We start from the raw sequence: 16,766 nt of genomic DNA, 5'->3' as shown, positions 1-16,766 counted from the left end.
TGAGGACTGAATCTGAATTTCATGCTAAATCACAAATCATAGGTCTTATATCTCATGCTAACTCTTATGTTTCTTTTTATACATCTGCACATATGGACACCTTACTGCACTCTCTGCACATCTTATTGTGCATCTTGCACATCTGGACACTCCACACTAGACACTTTATGTTGGTACCAATCTCTGCACATATTTATTCAGTATTGTCATTATATGCCGTTACCTGTGCCTCCTTGTACAGTCATTATTGCACTGTGTCTTTCATCTCAGGTTATAGATATTATTCCAGATTGTTGTATTTTTCTATTTGTATATATGCCTGTAGATAGGATTTTTTATATTTACTCTTCCTGTTATATTGTTTACACCCTTATCACTATTACTGTCTAATATCTATGCTGCCTTCAGATATGGTCAAAATAAGGAACTTAGAAGATAGCTGACTTATGCTGCCTTCTGAATGGGACAGCTTTTGTCTCAGGAGCACACAAATGCTGCCTGAATACACAGCTGCCTCCTGAATGGACCGCACCAATTGAGAACGTGCATTCACCCTCTATTTTCTGTTCCTCTAACTAGTTCACCCACACATTGGCCATAAAAACACTGCACTGCAAGACACGGACTGTTTTCACTAAACAAAACTCTGGCTACTTCTTAGAGGTCACTGCACTACTATTTACATCTGTAGAAAGCTGTGCTGGAGTGGTGCAATGGTTAAATACCTGAGTAGGTTGTCACACTTGTCACACTTGACTGTGGAAGTATACGACTGAGTGCAAAAATGATGACCTTGTCCCATTAACCCTTTAATGTGTGGGCATTTTCTCCAGTAATTTGCCCACACCTTGGGTCATTAGTGAACTAGAACTTATAGCTAATAAAACCTGATGTACAAATTGTTATGATAATATAATATTGGAAATAATTTTATGATAAAACAAAATTTAGATTGTTCACATTATTGTTGTTTTTTTTTTTTAATTGAAAGAGCAAAATTATTTCACATTCATTATATATTGATACTTATATATCGCTGTTGTCAGAAGAAAACCTTGTATCTCCAAAATGATAACTTTACAGTAAATGGAAAAAATCTACTTTACTTTCAATGTAAGTCAGTGGAATCAGACTTTTTTCCAGGTTATTTTGGGCCATTTCTTTTGGTCCATCCATTCATTTTGTTCCAACAGCAGAGATATACACATATACATAATACACATAGGACACATTATTATTGCATGTATGTTATTATTACATTATTTATAATTAATATATATATATATATATATGTGTGTGTGTGTGTGTGTGTGTGTGTGTCTTGAGTATATATGTGTGTGTGTGTGTGGTAGGGTTAGATTGTAGGTGATTGTACTGTACTGTCAGTGTTGATGGTGACTTGGGGGGTTTGTAAGGAGGGAGGTGGTACCTGAGAAATCTGCAGATGGCTTAGTGTAATTTGTGTGTGTGTGTGTGTGTGTGTGTGTGTGGATGGTGATAGATTGTCCTGGGTGAGCAGGGATGCAGATCCACTCATCAAGATTGATGTTCTGCCATTCGGCTTTAAGTGCAATTAAAAACTGGGCCTGCTCTGGACGCCCATCCTTCATGCTGAAACCAGGGGGACTCGCATTAGGCCAAATTTCCCCCCGCATGACGGCCAGCTCCATATTAGACATGGCCACTCCCCCAACTCGCATAATTCACTTCCGATTTCTCCTCTGCTCCTCTGAACTGTTTCTCAGCGGCCCGTCAGATCAGTAAGAGAAAGACAGAAGGTGTTAGATTGAACATTTGATGTAGAACATTAAGGCAAATTTAATATAATTTAATGTAATTCAGCCAAATTTGTATACCTTTATGGTATATGTCTATATAGTCTGTTATATGTCTAATTTGTGTTTTATGTTTATTGTTTGGAGGTCCAGATTACATCTGTACAATTTCCAACCCTTAGAAATGTAGAGTTATTATTGTTGTTTTGATGTACATTGAAATGTCATTATGTAGTTATTTGCATACATTCACATTGTTACATAATGAACTACATAGTTAGCTGCATAATGAATTACATTTACATTTGATTTACATTCATCATTGACAGTAGTCAAGTCTGAAATTCTGACTTTTTTCTGTTTGTTACAAACAATAAAAACTGTCAAAAATGTGAAATTGTTCTTCTTTCATCATAAAAGAATATTTCTGGAATATTTCCTCTTCTATCTATGAGCACAAATGTGTTGTGGATTGGAACCATAGAACAGCATAGATTGACACCATGGGACACACACAAGGATTAGTGTGGGCCATATAATACCAAAATTGCTTTTAGTTTAGTGGAAAATTGATCATAGATACTTAATAATATGCCTTGCAATGAATAACATAACAATAAGGGCACCTTCTGAGTATTCGACTAGTATTCGTACATCAGGCCTCTTCTACTGTTCTGCTCTCAGTAAGTCAGCCCTGCGATGGTCTGTGTCTATGTCAAGTTGTTAACCTCATGTCAGCAGCGGAACAGGCTGCGTTTAGGCCTGAGTGATGGATGAGTCCATGCGGAATTTTTCATAGCAGAGTGAGAGGGGTGTGGTATACACTCTTTCACTCTCTCTCTCTTTCGAGCCTCATTGATGCCACAACACAGCTGCACACACCCAGAAGGCATTCTGGGTCTTAATCAGGGCCCTGCATTCAGGCCTTGAAATCAACCTTAACTGACACAAGAAGTCTTTTATAACAATGCATATATATGATGTATTTTTTTGCAACTTAAACAAATTTTTTTTGCACCTTTACAACCACTTTTCTTTCCCATTTTCCACATCTAATTTCTTGCTAACACTTTATCTACCTGTTCTACTGTATAAGCTTGTATATGCTCACTTTGCCTTTCACTTACAAACCAAAAAAATTGGGACTATATCTGAAACGTTAATAGGAACAGAAAGCGGTGATTAGTAAAATCTCTTTAGTAAAACCAGTACAAAAACATGATATTCATTTAAAGACTTAAGACACCAACTAATTAAGTTTTGAAAATATTTTTTTTGCCATTGTTCCAGTGTATAAATCTTCAGCTGCACAACAGGATGGGCCTTTGTTGTTATATTTTGTGTTTCATAGTGCACCACAGTTTTCAAAATGGGACAGGTCTAAACTGTAGGCAGGTCAGCTTAGCACCTGCACTCTCTATTTATGTGGCCATGCTGTTGTAACACATGCAGGATGTGGCTTATTATTGTCATTTTGAAATATAAGCATTAATGTCCCAGAGAAAGATGGCATCTAGAAGGCAACATGTTTTAAAATATGCATATATCTTTCAGAGTTAATGTTGCTTTCACAGATGTGCAAGTCACTCAGCATATACACCCCCACACCATGACATACTCTGACTTTTCAACTTTATGCTGGTAACAGGCTGGATGGTTGACAAGGTAAAACACTATATAAATACATTGAATATCGTGTGTTGTTTTTGTTTAAATACAGGTCAAAGCAGATGAACAAACTGCTTTATTTTGTTTATTTTACTTTTTCACATCCTTTTCCAACTTTTTTGGAACTAAGGTCATTATATTACAACTAAATAACTTTAACCCAAACCCAACCTTCAACCTCACCTTCTGAGAATCAGTTTCACCAGTCGACAATCTGAGCAACTTTAGATAAGCTATTGAGGAGCATCAATGTAATTTGTGACTGGATGTATGTGGGAACCATATAGCAGTGGTCACTAGCCCTGGTCCTGGAGATCTACCTTCTAGTTCCAATCACATTCTGCTATGCCTGTTTCAGCAAAATGACATCTTATTTGTAGACATACATTAATTTTGCACTTGCTTATATTTGAGGCAATTTTTTAAAAATTGGGGTTGCATCTTTCAGGAATTTGACAATGATCATATTTCATAATTTCATCATTCCAGATTTCCCAGGATTATTTCCCAATTTGTTTTCTGTGCCATTCTGCTCAGCTGTCCAGTCTGGACGGTAAGGTCAGATTAACAAGAGACCCACAGCCCTAGAAGCCAAAGTCCCTGCATTGGACACAATGACCAATCCCATCCATCATGGCTGTCCTTAAGCAGGAGGTGGGGGACTCAGGCCTGGTTAAAGTTTAACCCGCTGGCTGCCTACACAGCACCAGAGAGAGAGCGAAGCCTGGGCCTTTTCCTCTCCCACGCTCGCCCACTCGTTATGACTGCACCCATCTGCTGCTGGCGCCCTAAACACCCGACATGTCTCTTACAGGAGTCGCGTGGGTGAGGGTCAGTGAGGTTTCACCACAGGGCATGTTAACTGTGGGGTCTGGAGAAGTAAAGCATAAAAGGTGGGTCCAGGCACGTGCCAGGATTTCTGTGCCCTGAGTATCAGCTTAGTACTAGAACAGTCATTTTCTAAAGCTGCCTCAGTTGTTGCTTCAATTCAGTTACATTTCTGATTCTTATTCTTGGCAGTCATAAAAGTTTATTGCATGTCACACCGTATGAGATGCTGTCTTAAAATCTTGCTCATACTTTGTGGCAGGTGATATTATGCAATATTACTGTGCAATGTTGTTATGCGACATTAATTATGTTCAGGCGTGCTGTATTCAAGATTATATCATTAAGAATCCCTTATAATGGGCCTACAATGCAAGAAAATCCATCTATGTTTTTACCACTACCACCTACTTGTAGCTGGCATGAGATGTGCATCATCCCATGCTGCTCTTCTATTGGTGGATTTTTTGCCATGTGACATGTGTAACATAAAGAGAGAAATCACTGCCATAAATGATGCCTCAAAGGACATCTATCTATCACACCGACCCTCATAGACATTACATACAGACTCACATACATACTAGCGTAAATATATACACACATATTAGCAACCACCTGGGACACCATAGCAATGGCCTAGCAACACCTTAGCAACCACCTGGGATACCATAGCAATGGCCTAGCAACACCTTAGCAACCACCTAGGCTAACATAGCAACAGCCTAGCAACACCTTAGCCACCTCCTGGGGTACCATAACGAAGTCCTAACATCACCTTAGCAACCACCTGGGATAACTTGGATTTAGCCTAGTTGTGGAATTGCAGTGCTAGTGATGAATCACTGGGTCTGGAAAACCAGCCCCTTAAAGACCACCAGATGCAGCAGCCTCCCTGCATCTGGCATATAGCTGTAGCTGGTCTCACGTAGTTTTGTAATATGTTGTATGAATCTTCATTTAATGTTATTCACAAAGATTTGGAGGAACAAATGAGCTTGAATGTACAACATATCACAATTTACATTGAAAGCTTTGTATGGGATTTTATGTTGATCAAATAATAATGAACCTTTCGCGGTGGTCCCCAACATATCATTGGTTATATGATGCCATTCATGCCTTACGTTGGAAGTTCTTGATTGCTTCATTCACACCTGATTATTAAGGTCAAGACTTTTGCACTCATTTTTGAGGTTTTTCTCCAATGTGTTCAGGTTCACTAACACAGTCATCAATGGTTGAAGCAATCGATCAAATGTGGTGAGCTGCTCTGTGTGGCATTTGGCAGCTTTGCCTGAGGCTGGAGAGAGGCCAACCTGGAGGTTGAGGTTATGAGTTCGCAGGGTGCTAGCTGGAGCAACATATCCTAGAGGACCTATGCTTTTTAACAAATGAAAAGAGTTCATAGAAAAGAGAAGTAATGAAAGATAGTAAGTGTAGAAAGTGCAGGACATGGAAAATGAGATGGTGTCCAAAGTTCTCTTGTTTAATTTTGTACTGGAGCTGTGAAGCTAATGTAACTAACATATAATGGAATCTAATATCCCACCAATTGGCAAATTGCCTGCCTACATCATCACAGCCTATATCATCTCAGATAGACTTTCTTGTTAGCAACATTAGCCTCTTAGCTCCAGTGCAAAACTAAAGATGAATACTTTAAACACCAAACTTGTCTTGGCTGATGGACTTAATTTGTGCAAATTAAACTGTTTAACTGTCTCTTTTTTTTAAAGAAGACATTAAACAGTTTTTGATATGTTAAAGATATGTGCAGCTCTTATCAGCTCATATACAGACCCTGTCCTCCCCCAAAGACACACATATATACACACACTTGTCCCATATCCACCCCCAAAGTGCTGAAACCATGCACGCCCCGCCTGACTTGATTAGTCTTGATGAGATGACTTGACCCTCCAGGAGTGAGTTAATAATGTATTAATTTCTGCCTATTTTACACACAGAGCAGTGGTCACACTGAGCAGCTGATTGGTTGAGTGGGAAAGAGCGGGGTCGTTGAGAAGGGCCGGGCAAGGGGGTGCTCAAGCTGTCTGATCGCACAAGCCTAAGAATCCGTCATGTGTCACCCTGCGTTTCCCGCCTGTTCGCTGAGTCCCGATGACAGGGCGAGGGTTCCTGGGCCCCGGCCGTCCACAAATGACATTAGAGAAATTGTGTTTGTGCCGCCGGGGCCGATTTCCCTGGAGCCTGCTGGGTATTACGGGTCAGACACAGCAAAGGCGGGATCTGTTGTCAGCAGTTTTACGAAGGGTACATTGTTAGAGCTTGAAAGATTTTTCTGAACCCAATGTAAATAGCTTGGTCTGGATTGATTTTGACATTTCTTTAGTATTTATAGAATGTTTATAATTATATTTCAGGTTGGGTTAAGATTTCACTCTCTCCCATTACATATACAAATGCTTCGGTATTTCTCCTTTTTTGTTCTTTCTAGCTTTATTACCTTAAACAGATGTTAATCGGGCATATCAGAGTCCTTAAGTGAAATCAAGAGACCAATACTACAATGTAACTTAACAGATGCTATCTTCAGGAATGTGTAAATTTTTTGATTTCCTGGTAGTTGAGTTCACTTGGGTTCGGGACAGAATGTTGTCGAGCTACAGTCGAGTTCAGACAGAAATTTGTCAGGCTACAGCTGGGTTCAGACAATTTTCTCAGGTTACAATCTGGTTCAGACCAAATGTTCTTGGGCTGTATTTAGGTTGCGTCAAAATTTTGTCTGGTTACAGTCAGGTTCAGAATTTTGACAGGCCACAGTCTGGTTTATACAGAATTTTGTTGTGCTACAGTCAAGCTCAGAGAGAAATTTGTCAGGCTACAGAGTTCAGACAAAATTTTATCAAGGTGAAGTCATGCTGGGACAAAATTTTGTTGGGTTACAGTCGAATTCAGACAGAATTTTGTTTGGCTACATTTGGGTTCAGACAGAATTTTGACAGTCAAGTGCAGATAGAATTTTGTCAGGCTGAAGTCAGGTTGGGATAGAATTTTCACAGTCAGGTTCAGACAGATTTTTGTTAGACTACAGTTGGGTTCAGACAAAATTCTGTCAGGCTGCATTCAGGTTGGGACAACCTTTCCATAACTAAGCCATTTTCACCAAGTGGTCAGTGCGAATGGTCAAGTGTGAAAGCTGTTTTTGAAAACACATATGAAACTTATAGAAAGAGATATGATGTGTAGATTTTTACAATCAGGCCATGACTTGGAAAAAAAAACTGTCCTGTGTAAAAACAAACCTGAAGTGACCCTCCCTGAATGAGCACAGGATCAGTGCTGGATATGGATGCAAGTATTCAGGTGAAATGTGAAAGCGCCCTATAATGCGCAGGGAAGTGGTACTCCTGGACCAGGATTAGGATCATCTCGATGCTAGCGAGACCTGTCGAATGGTCTTACAACAGGCCCAGCATTCCCTCAGCATCTCCGAGGCCAAATGAGAAGCTCCTGAATATTTCAGCAGGAGAAATGAACTACGGTCTCCTCGGACCAATCCAGCACAAGATTGCCCCAATTTGGCCTTTACGGCCCCTTTTGTCCCAGACGTTTTTAACGTTCTGTGCCCTTGATGCTTGCAACAGGGACCAGGGGAGCCCTCTGGCCAAATGTGAAACATAAAGAATAATTAAAAATAAATGCCGGGATTTTGTGTTCTCATATGCGCCTGATTTTCTTTTTAACAGCCTGCCAATTCATTTTTAATGAGGCATTGAATATTAACTGGGTTTGGTTGAAAGTGCCATCTCCAATGAGTGGGATGGATCCCCTCTGCTTGGCTCATCCAGGGTGGGGGCAGTTTACAGAGGGTTCATATGTAAGGAGTTGTTCTAGTCAATTACAATTACAATCTTACACGGCGGGGGATGCATCAACTTCAATTGCTGTTGCCACAGCTCCTGTGGAAAAACTCAAGCCACCGTATGATAATAGAGGCAGCAAGAGAGCGAGAGAGAGAGAGAGAGAAAGAGAGAGAGAAAGAGAGAGAGAGAAAGAGAACATGAGTGAGCAATGTTATAACCAGAACAGCTACTGCTCTGAGCTGGAAATAAGAGAAATGTGAAGGTCAATATGCTCGCAGCACTCATGGTAGCAAGACACAACACACAGTTGTGTGCAAAGTTTTGGCACTCCTGGTCAAGTGCTTTGTTGATTCTCTAAGTGAAAATAACACGTTTTATTTGTATTTTAATAATTTTACCAATGTTAAAACCTTCTTTTCTGTTCATACTGTTCTTGTATTATTGTTTTGCTGTCAACCAGAGGAGGATCGGTTCCCCTTTTGAGTTTTGGTTCTTCTGAAGGTTTCTTTCTCTTGCTCTTAGGGTGTTTTTCTTTGCCACCATCATCAAAAAGCTCATGGGGGCTTGGATCCAGATTTTTCTGTAAAGCTGCTTTGTGGCAATGCCTGTTATAAAAAGCACTCTATAAATAAACTTTGACTTTGAATTGGCTTGAGTTGACATCCTTCACAGAGAACACACTTCTGCATAGTTTAATGTACAATTGCTCTTAATTTGCTGATATTTTTCAGATTATTTTTCAATCACACCACAGAATTTTTTTTTTTCATGTATTATCATTTGCAAGAACTGAAAATACGAAGCTCTGTATGTTTGTCAGATGTATTATTTGTGATTACTTTATGATTAAGTATAATGTAGATATGGTGACAGGTTTGTTTGTGAGGGTAAACTGGTCTAAACATACACACATACACTCACACACACACACACACACACACACACACACACACACACACACACACATTATAAACAAGAAAACAGCAAGGAACTTTGTCTCAGGGAAGCACAACAAAGCATATTAATGCTCGTACAAGGCAGCTCCTTGTGTGTTGTAGCCCTCGTAGCCTTTAGGGCAGCCTGGGAGCGAAAGTCAAAGAGAAGTTTCTCTCTAGTGCTTGACCTCCTGCAGAGCCACTGATTCCCCCCCTAGTGTTTCGTCCTTTGTTATGGAGCTTCTTGGGAAGCAGTGATTAATGGGATGACGTCCCACGATTCTAAAAAAGCTCGCTAACGCTTTCAGTCTGCCGTGCCTTCCTTACACTAACTGTGGAAAATTTTCCTCTTTTTTCAATGCTTCTCTGTTGATATTGTCCTTATTTATGATTTGCCTAAAGCCTTTGTTTTGGGCCGATTACATAGTTGCTGTTGTTTCTGCTGCTGCTGCTGCTTTGTATACACAGCAGATTTTAGAGCCACTGTTCGAAAGTTTTGAATTATTGTTTTCTTCAGTATAAACCAATTATCCTTCAAATAAATGTATTAAATTAATTTGGTGTGCTAGTAGGACGCTGTAAAGAGAATGAAGAAATGAAGAAATGTGCAGAGGAGTCCAGAATGATGTCTTGAACTGTAGATGATCTTAAAATGACCATGAAATCTGTAAAATATCAAAAATTAAAATGGAAAATATCCAGAAAATGTAAAATCCAGAAAGCCTCTTATTTAAGTGGTGACACAAATCATGGCAGATAACAAAAATGACTGTAAATAAATAATACAGTATATAGCACTTATTCAATTCTTGAATTATTGAATAAAGCAGCAAAAACACCTTTTGTTTGAATAGTTTGTAATACTTAAATTCACATGTCAGTTTTAGTTACAATATGCGAGTTGTTACTGCATATAAAATAAGATTATTAGTACAACAATCACAGAGTTTACATCATTCCCTGCTGGGTTTTTTTGATTAAGCTTTTTTGAGTAAATTGTAAGAGATATCAGTTGGGTTTAGCTTACTTTTGCTTCTTGATGGCTTTAATTTGATGCTTAGTGTACAACAAAGAAACATTATGATGGCCTTAACTGCAGCCAAGAAATCAATCTTGAAGGGTTTGGCTTGAACCTAACCTTTCTTTATCTCAGTGTGGATTTTTATGGATGTTCTTATTCTGGAGCGAGCGGCAGCCAGATTCCATAATGCCAAGGCCGCAAAGATTCTTTTTTGGACTGATGCCATTAATTATCTTAAGACTCTGTAATCACTGACTGTTAACTATTGTTATATATTGTCTTTTTTTTCTTTTATTGTTTTCTATTTTTTTGTTCCCCCTCCAGGCATTTTCCTTTTGTGTTATGGGTATGCAGAGAATGTTGATTGTATGTTAATTATGGAAAATCAATAAAAGTTTTTAATGCAAAATAATCAGTACAACAAGTGATTCCGGGCCTTCTAAATGTAGTATATTGCTGCTGTCAGAAGAAAATCTCGTATCTCCAAATTTGTTGTTTTTCACTTTTTCACATAATTTGAAAATGCTTGTTTCTCTTTACATTGTGTGTTAATTTCATGATGAATGGACAAAAAGAAACCCAAAAGAAGCCCAAAATGACTTGGAAAAAAGTCTGGTTCCATTGAACTACATTAAAAGTAAAGTAGGTTTTTTTCTTCCCCTGTAAACTTACCATTTTGGTGCTATGAGGTTTTGTCCTGACAGCAGTGATATATTGCTTCTCTAAGGCAACATAGGGTTTAAGAATGTGCTACATAAGGCAGAATATAAGTAAAGGATATTATTATTATTATTATTATTATTATTATTATTATTATTATTTGTATTTATTTATTTATTTATTTATTTATTTTTTGGGGGTTAAGTCAACAGTTAAGTTAATGGGAGAGATTTTGCCATGGTGGCTCCGGTCCTGGTTGGCCGGGTCAGAGGAGGAGGAGGAGGAGGCCAGAGGCTGGAACATAATGGAGCTCCAGCTAAAGCCTTTCAAAAGAGAACATGTTTATGGCTACTTAGAGGAAATTGATTTGATTGTGCCCCAAACATGTGTGTTAACACCCTTGGCACTTTTATTAGCCATTTGTCTCGGGTGTCACAACAACGGCGATTTATGTCTGCATTGGGGCTGTGTGTGTGTGTCTGTGTGAAGGTATATGAGTGCATATTTGCATATAAACTTATGTGCAGGCATTTGTGCATGTGTACATATATGTAATGTACAGTACTGTGCACATACACAAACTGTTTGAATCCATTTACCTCAGCACTCAGTGAGCTTCTGCTTCTGCTAAAAAAAAACATATAATGCACATATAATTTAAATATTGTCAAAAAAAGTAGTCGTGAGTTGGTTTGAAGAAGTAAGTTTGCTCACAGATCCCCAGCAATCACATGGATTTGCTCAACCTTGACTAAATGTAATAAAGTATTGATTATATAAAGCAGCTTACTGGACGATAACTACTAATATTACACTCTCAGAAATAAAGATTTGAAACTGTTACTGGGGCAGTTCCCCTCTTGTCTCTGGTGTGGTACCCTCATAGGTATATTTTAGTCTCTTTAGTCAGGGAACATAATTTTACCGTAATCTACTGAAATTGTAAGTTGTATTGGCTCCCCACACCCCGTCTCATCTCCGGGCTATTTATTTTATTGTTCTGTTTTAAAATATTATGTTATGAAAAGGTACAAATACATACTCTTTTACCTGGAAAACAAAATATTTAAGGTTCACGATTGGACCCTAAAACCACTGTTGTACCTTTGAGGGAACATTTATGTTTTTGATGAATGAAAAATGTACCTGCACAGAACCTTAATTTCTGACAGTGTTCTAGACTTTCTACAAGGAGAGATCTGGAAATGGTTAAGCAAACATGTTGACATATAAAAATCACTGCTTATTGTATTAATGTTATTTGCATTTATTCTAATATTAGTGTTTTTACTGAACAAATTACTGCTTCAATAAAAAGATTTCAAGCCTAATTTTCTCAGGTGCCTAAAACATTTTCATAGCACTTAGTAAGGCATGGGAATGAGATAATTCATTCATGGCCATGACTTACTAAGGCAGGGGAACGAGATCATGCCCTATTAAGTTGTGGTCAAGAGTTAATCATCTCATTCCCATGTCTTACTAATTTGTTGCCACACATTAGGATCTCATCCCCACACCTTACTAAGACATGGCCACAACTTAATTATCTCGTTCCCATGCCTTACTAACTTGTGGCCACTACTTAATTATCTAGTTCCTACACTTTATTAACTTGTGGCCACTACTTAATTATTTCATTCACATGCCTTACTAACTCGTGGCCATGACTTAATCATCTTGTTCCCACACCTCAATACCTCATGGCCATGACTTAATTATCTCATTCCTATGCCTTACTAACTTGCAGCCACGACTTAATTATCTAGTTCCTACACTTTATTAACTTGTGGCCACTACTTAATTATTTCATTCACATGCCTTACTAACTCGTGGCCATGACTTAATTATCTAGTTCCTACACCATACTAACTTGTGGCCATGCCTTACGGAAATGTGGCCATGCATTATTTTTATTTATATGGGATGTCACCAGCAGGACTCCCTAGAAAACAAATACAATGAATCCAACAAGAAAGGAATCTTTTACATGGTGATAGACAGGATACTACATAGAGAGTGACGTTCTGCACTGTGATACTTTAACTGCAGCCAATATGTACATGAAAGTGCTATAGCAGAAAATAACACAGACGCCTCAACAACTAAATCTAATATCATTTTTTGTCTTTCAGTATTTAGTGTTTTACTTTTATTGCAGCTTCCAGTCTTTTCAGGAGACTCACTTTCAGTTTCTCAAAGAAATCTGCAGACACACCTCCAAAGTTCAGTCTTAGAAGTTGGTTGATCATTTTCTGAAGTAATCAAACACATTCAGTGTTGTGGTCTGGACTCTGGGGTGGTCAGTCCATTGTTCAGATTCTTTGTTTGATGTGTCTGTCTCCTTTTCTCAGTGAGGATTCTTGACAGCTACACACCCTTTCAGACCCGTAGCGCTGAGTCGTCTTCTCACAGTGGACAGAAACACCTGTGGATGTTTTCAGATCTGAAGCAGTTTGATTTTCTCCTCTCTCTCAAAGATTTAAGCTTTAGGTGCTGTTTATCTGATGGGTGCAGTTTTGGTGTCTACCAGGTCTTCCAGGTGGTTGTTAGGAGTCTGTAGCTTTTATTTTTTTTCTCTTATTTTTTCCTTCCTTATTCACATTGATAATCTAATGTCTAATCCTGTCTGAAATATCTCCTAAAAAAAAAGTCAATAACAATGTCTGTTTTGACTGGATTTTACATAAGTGAAAGGTCTCTGACTTTTGTATGGTACTGTATGTGTGTATGTTTGCATATAAAATGTACAGTATGTGTGTGTGTATTTATGTTTATGGTGTAGGTGGTAATAAGCGATGCTCTGGAAGTGCACTTTAACTCCCTGCCACTCAGAGCAGCTGGATGATTAACAGTACATTAGTGCAGCTGGGGCCAGGAGAAACACACTCGCTCACAAATATTACTGCCCCAGAATTGATGTCCACACACACTGAGTCTCCTGTGGTCACCCCCCCCTTCCCAATACACTCCTGCAATTCATAAATGACAAGCATGCTGAATTCTGAACACATTTCATTTGCTTATTTGAAGGCGAACGCTTTCACATTTAGTCGCAGGGAAATTGTAAGTGCTACTTTTAATCATTCTCATGTTGTAGGGTTTGCAGAAATGATCAGGATGAATTTGGTGAGGAACAGGAGCTATATGCTCTCATAAAGCTGTTAGTGCAGGGTTAGGCCCCTCCAACCAGCTGTAACCTCAGTATTAAATGAACATGAAGACCTTCTTTAATGGGAATTTTACATTCTTTTCAAGTTTGTGTATAATTCAAACAGTAAGATGTAAATAAAGTCATTCAGAGTGGTGTGATGTGAAATGGTTCATTGTAGAAAAACTTACTGACTGGGATTTCTTTACAGTGGCGGTGATGTTTTAGGCGACGTACATTCATTTTATTTACTATCCAAAACCACTAGTGATTCTACACGTGTCTTCTGAGTTCTCATATTATCGCTGTCAATTATAAAACTATATCTCTTTTTTTATTTGTTCTACATCATTTGAACATGGCAGGTGTCTTCAGTGAATGGACCAATAGAAATGCTCCACTTGGAATAAAACCTCTTTACATTAACTTGCATTGAAACTTAACAATGTTTTTGCTCTCTCCTGTACAGTTACTGTTTTGGAGAAGCATTTTTTCTTTGGACAGCAACAATATTTTATCTTAATCATGGTAAAATAATGGTAAATCCAGCTTGTACAAATTACATTTAAGGCCTCAGAGTTATTTCAAAACTATCATAAAACTATGTGTCAGGCATTGTCATGTGTCATTGTACATTTCGTGTAATGACTTTGTGTGAGGGGGCTTTTAGAGGTGGACATCTGGTTCCTATCACCACCTCTGTGAACAATTCTGACTCTGTGAGTTTCTGTAGAACAGAGCACTTCACACCAAACCACTCTGAATGACTGTTTACATCGCAACCATTTAATTATGTAGAATGTTTGAAAAAATTAATTGCCCCTTACAAAAAAAGCTAAAAGCAATTATTGATTACAAGATACAACTGCAGGAAGGTAGAATGTTCTTAGACATAATGTAGATGCAGATACCAGATACAGCTTTCATTAAAGCCTTGATTTCTAAGTACTGATGATTTAAGGTTAGCGGTTAAGAGCAGTCATGTTGGTGATTGGTGGTCAAGCCACAGTGAACGGCTAGGGTTCGTTATCTGTGTGCATTTCAAGCTTAAAGCAAATACAATGGCCATCTTTTTTTTCTGAGCAAGTTTATTTTGATTGTGTAAACGTTTGTGACGATAACTAAAAATAAATGAGTGGGTAGGGTGGTCCTCCATCTACCCCGTTGCTCAGCACAGTGCTAACCAATGTGGGTGTCTGTTAGCTGAGGTAACAGAGTTGGCAGAGTAAGCCAATACGGATGTCGCCTTACCTCACTTTAGACCCCCACAGCCCGCATTGGATAGTGAATGTATTGATTTGAAGTTGCACTGATGCTGTCCCCAGTTCTGAGTCACTGAAGGCAGAGAGAGTGAATTTAATTTCACTTCTAGCTGTCAAGTCCAATGTTTGCTTCTCACAGCAGCCGTGGGCCAATGTCACCTTTTAAACACACAGTGAGGAGCAGAGAGAAAGGACTGAGAGTGAGGAAGAAGAAGTGGAGAGACCACTCCTCATCCATCTGTCAGAGAGAGAGAGAAGCAGAGAGTGAAGGAATAAAAGACGTGCTACTGTGTCCCTTAATTCATGCAAATTGAAGAGCGGTATCGATTGATAATTGATTTACTTTGATGTGTAGCACTTTCTGTCTCTGTCCTTCTGTCTCTCTCTCTCTCTCTCTCTCTTTCTCTCTCTCTCACTCTCTCTCTGTCTCTCATATACATTTTTTTCTCTCTCTTGCTTCTTCTTTTGCTCTTTCATATTCTTCATCTCTCTCTCTCTCTCTCTCTCTCTCTCTCTCTCTCTATCTCTCTCTCTCCCCTCTCTGTCTCTCTCTCCTTATTTCATTATTTCACTCTCTCATAATCTCTGTCTTTCATTCTCTCTTCTTTCTCTAGCTTATGTTCTGTATTTTCTCTCTCTCAGAGTCCCTCTCTTTCAAATTATCTCTCTCTTCTCATATTCTTGTTGTTTTTCTCTCACTCTGTCTCTCTCATTCTCTCTCCTTTCTCTTGCTTCGTCTTTCACTCTCATATTCTCCCTCTTCTTTCTCTCTCATATTCTCTCGTCTTTCTCTCATATTCAACCTTTTCTTCTGTCTCACTCCTTTGTCTAGTCTTTCTTTTGTATTCTCCATTCCTTTCTCTCTCTCTCTCTCTCTCTCTCTCTCTCCTCTCTCTCTCTCATATATTCTCTCACTTTCTTCTTTCTCTCATATACTTTTTTCTCTCTCTTTCACTCCTTCTTTCATTCTCATTTTCTCTTTTCCCCCTCTCTCTCTATTTCTTTTTCTCATTCTTTCTTCTTTCACTTGCTCATATCCTCTCTCTTCTCTCTGTCTCTCTCTCTCATTTTCTCTTTCTCATTCCTACTTTTGCTTTCTGATATTCTCCCTCCTTTTTCTCTCATTCTTTCTTTTTCACTCACTCTGTTCACTCTCTTTCTTATTCTTTTCCTCTTTCTTTTTCTCTTTCTTCCTCTTTCCTTCTTTCATTCTTTTCCACTCTTTCCCTTCCTTCCTTCCTCCTTTCTTTCTTTCTTTCTTTCTTTCTTTCTTTCTTTCTTGCTCATTTTGTTTTTCTCCTTTTCTCATATTCTCTCTCTTCCTCTTTCTCCCTCACTCTTTCTTTACCGTTTCTCATATTCTCTTTTGTTTTATCTCACTCCTTAGTTCATTCGCTCTTTCATATTCTCTCTTCATATGTCTTCTTTGCTCCTTCTTTTGCTTTGTCATATTTTTCTCTTATTTTCTCTCTCTCTCTCTCCTCTCTCTCTCTCTCTCTCTCTCTCTCTCTCTCTCTCTCTCTCTCTCTCTTTCTCTCGCCAAGAGAACTCCTTGTTTATCTAAATCAAATTCCTCTGCCAGCTTGTTCCTCACATCTCTCATTCATCAACCCCGTCACTGGTCACTTTTTTCTGA

This window comes from Colossoma macropomum, unplaced genomic scaffold, assembly GCF_904425465.1.
Source record: "Colossoma macropomum unplaced genomic scaffold, Colossoma_macropomum, whole genome shotgun sequence".
NCBI lineage: Eukaryota > Metazoa > Chordata > Actinopteri > Characiformes > Serrasalmidae > Colossoma > Colossoma macropomum.
This window is presented reverse-complemented; position numbering follows the sequence as displayed.